Raw genomic sequence first — 8,961 nt, forward strand, 5'->3', positions numbered from 1 at the left:
GGACTTAGTTTTCAGATATGTTCTTGAGGGAATATGTTCCTTAGAGTCATAGAGATGTATGGCGCGCAGAGTTTGAGCAGTTGCGCCAGGGTTCTATGACCATGTCAGAGTATGCGGTCTGATTCAGTGGTTTGGATAGGCATGCACCAATATTGGTTGCTATTGTTCGAGAGCTTGTTCATCGGTTCATTTAGGGGCCCAACCCCAGTATCAGATTGAACATAGCCCACGAGTTGGAGATGGATATTATGTACCAGTAGGTAGTAGGGATTTCTAGGAGATTGCAGGGTATGTTGACTCGGGATAGAGAGGAGAGAGTGGCCAAGAGGTCTCGAGAGTTTGGCATTTTAAGTGGTACTCGTGCCCCAGCTAAACCTCGTCACGGTAGAGGTTATATGGGTCGCCCTGTTCATTCAGTACTTCTAGCTACCAGCAGTGCTCCGACCACTACTAGGCTCCAGGATCCTTATTATGCACTGCCAGTGTCTAGATTACCTCTTGTACGGGGTGCTTCCACCGGTTAGTCCAGTCGATCAGGCCCGAGCCAGTCGCAGCATACACGTCCTCTGAGAATTTATTTTGAGTGTGGTGACACTCGTCATATGGTTAGGGATTGCCCCAGATTCAGGAGAGGTGCAACTCCATAGATTTCACAGGCTCCACCTATTCAACAGGGTCCTCAGGCTTCCCAGGCCATGATTGCTGCACCAGCAACCACTCCACCTGCAAAGCCAGCTAGAGGCGGAGGTCGGACAGGTAGAGGTCACCCTAGAGAGGGAGGCCAGGCCAAATATTAGGCCATTCCTTCTAGGAGAGAGGCAATTGCATCAGATTCTATTATCACATGTATTGTTTCGGTCTGTCATAGAGATGCATTTGTCTTATTTGATCCACGCTCCACTTATTATTATGTGTCATCTTATTTTGCCACTTATTTGGGCATATCCTGTGATTCTTTGAGTTCTTCTCTTTATGTATCTACACCCGTGGGTGATTCTATTATTGTTGACTGCGTGTATCGGCCGTGTTTGACTATGATCAGTGGTTTTAAGACCAGAGCTGATTATTATTGCTCAGTATGATGGATTTTGATGTTATTTTAGGCATGAACTGGTTATCGCCCTATCACACTATCCTTGATTATCACGCCAAGACGGTGACATTGGCTATGCCAGGTCTACCGTGGCTAGAGTGGAGAGGTACCTTGGATCATGTTCCTAGTAGGGTTATTTCATTTCTTAAAGCTCAGCGAATGGTTGAGAAGCGGTGTGATGCGTATCTGGCCTATGTGAGAGATGTTAGTATTGATACTCCTACCGTCGAGTTAGTTTCGGTAGTTAAGGATTTCGCAGACGCATTTCCGGCAGATCTTCCGGGCATGCCGCCCGACAGAGATATTAACTTTGGCATTGATTTGTTACCTGGCACTAAGCCCATTTCTATTCTGCCATATCGTATGGCCTCAGCATAATTGCAAGAATTAAAAGAGCAGTTATAGGAACTACTTGATAAGGGTTTTGTTTGTCCTAGTGTATCGCCTTGGGGGTACTCCTGTCTTATTTGTGAAGAAGAAGGATAGTTCTATGCAGATGTGTATTGATTACCGCCAGTTGAACAAGGTGACAGTGAGGAACACGTATCCATTGCCTCGTATTGATGACCTGAGGTCTGTGCTTCAGACCTTGAGAGAGAAGAAGTTATATGCAAAAGTTTTGAAGTGTGAGTTCTTGCTAGACACAGTGGCATTTATGGGTCTTGTAGTATTGAGTGAGGGGATCAAGGAAGACCCGAAGAAGATTGAAGCAGTGCAGAGTTGACCCAGACCATCCTCAGCTATGGAGATCCGGAGTTTTCTTGGCTTTGCGGGGTATTACCGTCGATTTGTAGATGGAGTTTCGTCTATTGCAGCACCTATGACCAGATTGACCCTGAAGAGTGATCCGTACAGGTGGACCAAGGAATGCGAGGAGATCTTTCAAAAGCTCAAGAAAATTGTGACTACAGTCCTAGTATTGGTATTACCTACAGGTTTAGGGTATTATACTGTGTATTGTGATGTGTCGCGTATTGGTCTAGATGCAATGTTGATGCAAGACGGTAGGGTTATTGCCTATGCGTCCAGACAGTTAAGGGTACATGAGAAGAATTATCCGGTCCACGACCTCGAGTTAGTAGCTATTGTTCATGCCTTGAAGATCTGGCGGCACTATTTGTATGGTGTTCCTTGTAAGGTTTTCGCCGATCACTGGAGTCTACAACATCCGTTTAAATAGAAGGATCTTAACTTGCAGCAACAGAGATGGTTGGATTTCCTTAAGGTTTATGTTATCACCATTCTCTATCATCCCAGAAAGGCCAATGTAGTGGCTGATGCCTTGAGTCATAAGGTGGAGAGTTGGGCAGCTTAGCATACTTACCGGTAGCAGAGATGCCTTTAGCCTTGGATATTCAGGCCATAGCCAACCACTTTGTCAGATTGGATATTTCCAAGCCAAGCTGAGTTCTAGATTGTGTGATTTCTCAATCTTATCTCTATGATCATATCAGAGAACATCAATATGATGACCCCCATCTACTTGTCCTTAAGGACACGGTTCAGCACAGTGATGCCAAGTAAGCCACTATTGGGGATGACAGAGTATTACAGATGCAGGGCACGCTATGGGTGTCTAATTTAGATGGTTTGCGTGAGCTGATTCTCCAGGAGTCTCATAGTTTGTAGTACTTCATTCATCTAGGTGTCCCGAAGATGTATCAGGATTTGAGGTAGCACTATTGGTGGAGGCGAATGAAGAAAGATATAGTTGGGTTTGTAGCTCGGTCTTTAAATTGTCAACAGGTGAAGTACGAGCATCAGAGACCGGGCAAATTACTTCAGAGACTTGAAATTCTGGAGTGGAAGTGGGAGCGTATTACCATGTACTTTGTAGTTGGGCTTCCACAAAATTTGAGGAAGTTTGTTGCTGTTTGGGTGATTGTAGATCGGTTAACCAAGTCTCGCGGAGATTTATATCCGCGAGAATGTTCACCTACACGGTGTGCCAGTGTCCATCATTTCGGATCAGGGCATGAAGTTTACATCACAATTTTGGAAACGAGAATTAGGTACACTGGTTCAGTTGAGTACATCATTTCACCCTCAGACGGACGGATAGTTCGAGCGCACTATTCAGATATTGGAGGATATGCTACGCGCTTGTGTCATTAATTTTGGGGGTTCTTGGGATCAGTTTCTGCCACTTGCAGAATTTGCTTACAATAATAGCTACCAATCGAGCATTCAAATGGATCCGTATGTGGCTTTATATGGGAGACGATGCCGGTCTACGGTGGGTTGGTTTGAGCCTGCTGATTCTAGGCTATTGGGTACTGATTTGGTGCAGGATTCTTTGGAAAAGGTTAAATTGATTTACGATAAACATGGCACGGCGTAGTCTAGACAGAAGCGTTATGCGGACCGGAAGGTCCATGATGTTGCTTACATGGTTGGGGAGAAAGTTCTCCACATTATTTCACCCATGAAGGATGTGTTGAGGTTCAGAAAGAAGGTCAAGTTGAGTCCTAGGTATATTGGGCCTTTTGAAATACTTAAGAAGATTGGAGAGGTGGCTTATGAACTTGTATTACCGCCTAGTCTATCGGGTGTTCATCCAATGTTTCATGCATCGATGCTCCGAAAGTATGTTGAGGATTCGTCTCATGTGTTGGATTTCAGTACAGTACAATTGGATGATAATTTGGCGTATGATGTGGAGCAGGTAACCATTTTAGATTGGCAAGTTTGAAAGCTGAGATCAAAGAATATAGCTTTAGTGAAAGTGTAGTGGAGAGGCCAGCCAGTCGAAGACGCTACCTAGGAGATTAAGTGGGTGATGTAGAGAAAATATCCACACCTATTTGAGGCTAGAGGTATGATTCTAAACCTGTTCAAGGATAAACGTTTAATTAAGAAGGGGAGAATGTAACGACTCGACCAGTCGTTTTGAGTAATACAACCCTGTTATGAGACTTGTCGGGGTAACTGGTCCGGGTTCGGTGAGGTTTTAAAATGTAACTGGTTTGATAGGTTTCAGCATCGAATATATAAGTTGAAAATTCTTAAGTTCATTAGGCTTGAATTAAGGTATGATTAATGTTTTTAGCATTGTTTGATGTGATTTGAGGTTTTGACTAAGTTCGTATGATGTTTTAGGACTTGTTGGTGTATTTAATTGAGGTCCCGGGGGCCTCAGGCGAGTTTTTGATAGTTAACAAATCAAATGTGGACTTAGAACAATTGAAACTTGCTGCTGCCAACTGATGCAATCGCACCTATAGAATTTGGCTTGCTGGTGCGAGCTCGTAGAAATGATCCTAGTATCGCAGAAGCGGATGGTCCGCATAAGCAGATGAGGTGTCACAGAAGTGATGCAATGGTTGCAGATGCAGCCTGAGCAAAGGGGGCCTTAGATAGCAGAAGCGAGTCCGCAGAAGCGGGAGATTTAATGCAAAAATGGAACTGCAAATGCGGTTAAAAGTGCAGCAAAAGTGGAAACTCTGGGCAGTGTACAAACACATAGGGTTCCGAGTTTGTTTTGTAATTTTTGGTCATTTCCAACACGGTTTTGGGGCGATTTTCAGAGAGAATTCATAGGAAAACTTGAGGTAAGTCACATATGATCATTGTTAGTCAATAATATTGGATTATCACTAAGTATTTTGACTAGATTACATGTTTTTTAGGTGATATTAGAGGATTTAGGCCTAGTGATTTAAAAATAAGAATTTGAGATTTGGAAGTCGAGTTGATTTCGGAATTTGGTAAATTTGGTATGGTTGGACTCGTGGTTGAATGGGCGTTCATATTTTATAAATTTTGTCAGGGTGGTTCAATGGGCGTTCATATTTTGTAATTTTTGTCAGTTTCTGAGACGTGGGCCCCACCGACGATTTTTGAGTTACATTTTGGGTTTTTATTGAAAAATATGTATTTTCATATGAAATTAATTCCTATAATTTGTATTGACTGAAACAAATTAATTGTGACTAGATTCGAGTCGATCAGAGTCGGAAAATCGAGGGAAATGCATTCTTATTGACTGATTAAGCTTGGCTTGAGGTAAGTGGCTTGTCTAACCCTTGTATGTGTGTGTGGGGGGGGGGGGATCCCCTTAGACTTTGATACAGTTGTAACATTTTGGGATAAGCATAGTGAACACGGGCTAAATCTTGAAATATCGGTTCTTGTTGAGTAGTGTTCTATTAAATTCTTTAACTAAGTTGGTTTAGTATATGTAGTGATCATGTTTAGTCTAGTATCACATGTCTACGTACCCTAACTCTTACTTGCAATATATGCAACATGCTTAGATGAATTAGCTCCTTATTTGATTTGATTTAAATCTTTAACTGTGAGATTCTTGATATAAATTCGTTGTTTCCTTCGGATATCTATTGTATATTTACTTTGGGACTTTGAGGCGGTTCCTCGGGAGATCCCCATATACTGCATATTTACTATTGGAACTACGAGGTGGTTCCTTGGGAGATCCCCCAGTACTGCATATTTACTTTTGGTACTATGAGGCGGTTCCTCGTGAGATCGCCCTGTACTGCATATTTACTTTTGGGACTACGAGGCGGTTCCTCGGGAGATCCCCATGTACTGCATATTTACTTTTGGGACTACAAGGCGGTACCTCGGGAGTGCCAATGTAGTTTACCTCTATATACCGTGCTGATATTTTCTGAAACTTCTTATTGTTTAAACTCTCAGTCATTTCAAAATATTATTATATCCTCTTCCTTACTTTTCTTTTAAACTAGTAGGGCCCTGACCCGACCTCGTCACTACCCTACCGAGGTTAGGCTTGGCACTTACTGTGTACCTATGTGGTGTACTCATACTACACTTCTACACATCTTTTTGTACAGATCCAGGTTCTCCCCACCAGACCAGATACCAGTGAGTTGGACCACACGTGGAGACTTCAAGGTATATATGCCAGCGTCCGCAGACCTCGGAGTCCCTATCTATCCTTACTATGTTGTTTTCCTTATTTTTCTTTAGACTCTGATGTATAGAGACACTTAGTATTTGCTCTTAGAAGCTTGTGACTTGTTTCCACCCGGCTTTGGGAGTTGTAATTATTGAATGGCAGTTTTATTTTTATATTTCATGTGTTAAGATTGGAGTTCAGTTTATTATTCATTGATTCCGCAAATTATTAGGCTTACCTAGTCTTAGAAACTAGGTTCCATCACGACATCCTACAGAGGGGAAAATGGGGTTGTGAAAATAACTTGTTTGACTTCCCCAGCACTAATATACAACCCATAATATGTCTACAAAGCCTCTAATAGATATAAAAGAGTACTATGATAGTGTCGGCAATAAGGCACCGGCTATACCTCAAACACAATACACAATGAACAAAAGATACGTGACCCCGAAATGAAGTGAGGCTCACCAAGTCAGCTGGGAAGAGGGTGTACCGCTATCACTGATCAATGTCTCTTGCTGTGGAACCACCTGCATCCATTGAAGATGCATCTCCCCCGGTAAAAGGAACATTAGTACATATGGAATAGTACTAGTATGAATGACACAACATCCTCTCATTAGAACGACTAATAATACAAGCAAGAATAATCATAATATTAGTGGAAGCTTCAGACAACATCAAACCTCAAGTTAGGACAAAATAGTGTTCAAATAAATTTCCATAACTTAAGTTGTTAGATCTTTAGTACCAATATGCCACCGTTCACAATACCAATACCACCGTACTTTCAGCACGAAGTCCGATCATGACCCAATCGGCTAGGCCGTCTCATCCGAGACATCAACCATAATCACAATTTCGATTACAATTTCCAGCACAATCACCACCATTTGTGCGGCATGGCGACCGATCACGACCCTATCAGCTAGGCCGTCTCACCACAATGATATGTGTATTGACATCATCATTTTCTACTAATCATCTCAATTCATACTTTTTTCACATATTTTCATTTCATTGGCACTAGTGGCCACAATTATAAAATTATTCTTGGCACGCCAGCCGTATTTAGTATTTCATGCTCACCTTTTTCACTTTCAAACATCATCATCAAGGTATTTCAAATCAAAGTTTTTAGTACACATGTGTGCAATTTAGAGTCTTAGGCACATAGTGGTTTTTCACAAAATTTAGCATAATAGTCTTCGTTTGAACTTGACTTGAAGTTGAAACATTTTTAATGCACAACCCATACTTTGAAAACATTCTCAAATGATAACATAACATGATAAAGGCATTTGGGATACATATTAAACACGTATCTTTCAACACAAACTTATTTGGAATAGCCAATTTTATAATGAACAACTCGGGACTTACATAAACTACATGAATACCGTGGGATTCAATTCTAAGAGAGGAGTTTAGCAAACATACCTCAAATTCGTCCCTTAATGATATTACAACAATCCACTACACTAACCAACTTCAATCTACAATAAGAACATCCAATGGGACCAATATTAGTAAGAAATTTCATAATTTAGGCCATTTAGGCATTTTATCAAACACCAAGTAGGCATGAATCTCTACACCACTTAACCATAGAATTAGTTCATCCAACTACTACCATTTACCAAAAATTTATCCCACCATCATTCTTAAACAATTCATAACTTCTAACATCAAATACATTACCATCCATCCACACTCAACCAACAAAATCTCATCAAATAATCACCTTTCAATCTCTACAATAGTTATGTATTTAAATTGGGAACTCATGGCTTCCAATCACCATACCATATGTTCCAAAACATAATTCATACTCATATTCCCATAATATATCCATAGATGTAAGTCTAAGGGTGTAGGATTACCCTTTGGAAGAAATCTTGCAAAACCATCCTTTGAGTTCTTGAAGAAATTACTTGAAGATCTATGTATTTATGGAGGATTGAGTTAGTTTTAGGGTGGAATTGATAGAATTTAGCACCAAATTAGAATGTATTAATCACCTTGAAGATGGGGGGAGTTGGAGGTCTTGAGAGAGTGGAGGAAAACCCCAAATTTTGGCCAAGAGAAATGGGGAAAAATGAACCCCGAAATGAGTATATAATGTTTTGGGCGCCACATGTGGCGTAGGGCGCATGTGGCACTGTTTCCAGAACCTAAAAGAAATCCTAGCGCCCCACACTACCCTGGGCGTTGGCGAAGGGAAATATTTTCTATTTCACCCGAAAATGGGCATAACTCTCTCATACGAAGTTCGAATTCGACAATTGTTTTTTCTATGGCTATGTAATTTCTATACGGATCTAATGCTTCAATCAAAACTGAATTTGGAGCTTATTTGCTTAATGTGATACCACTTATGCTTGAATAAACGATGTTGAAATATCCTACAAATATCCAATTAAATCCGGGCATACGCCCAAGTCCAAAATCACCATTCGGACCTAACGGAATCATCAGAACTCCGATCCGAGGTCGAATACAAAAAATCTCAAACTTGGTCATAATACATCATACGAAGCTATTCAAGACTTCAAATAGTTGAAAGGACGTAAATGTTCAAAATGACAAGCCGGGTCATTACATTCTCCCCCACTTAAGATCATTCGTCCTAGAATGAGGGTTAGAATCCGCCATAGACACCCAATGTGACTTAAATCCTCATCCACATACCAAAAGTTCCCAATTTTACTAACTCCATAAATTTCCAAATATTTCGGCAGATTTTCCCATGTAACTGTGCCTATCCACCTGTCAGAGAATCCCAGAAACCAATCCTAACAACATATACATAATTCATAGAAGTTAAGCTCTTAACATTTTCATAGAACGCAACTACCTAACTATGTAGTTATTCAAACAAGTGAGAGTACTTCTTCTTCATCTCTTCCTCGGCCTCCAAAGTAGCCTCTTCAACCTGTTGGTTTCGTCATAACACTTTAACGGAGGCAATTTATTTATT

Source organism: Nicotiana tomentosiformis, chromosome 1 (assembly GCF_000390325.3).
Source record: "Nicotiana tomentosiformis chromosome 1, ASM39032v3, whole genome shotgun sequence".
Lineage (NCBI taxonomy): Eukaryota > Viridiplantae > Streptophyta > Magnoliopsida > Solanales > Solanaceae > Nicotiana > Nicotiana tomentosiformis.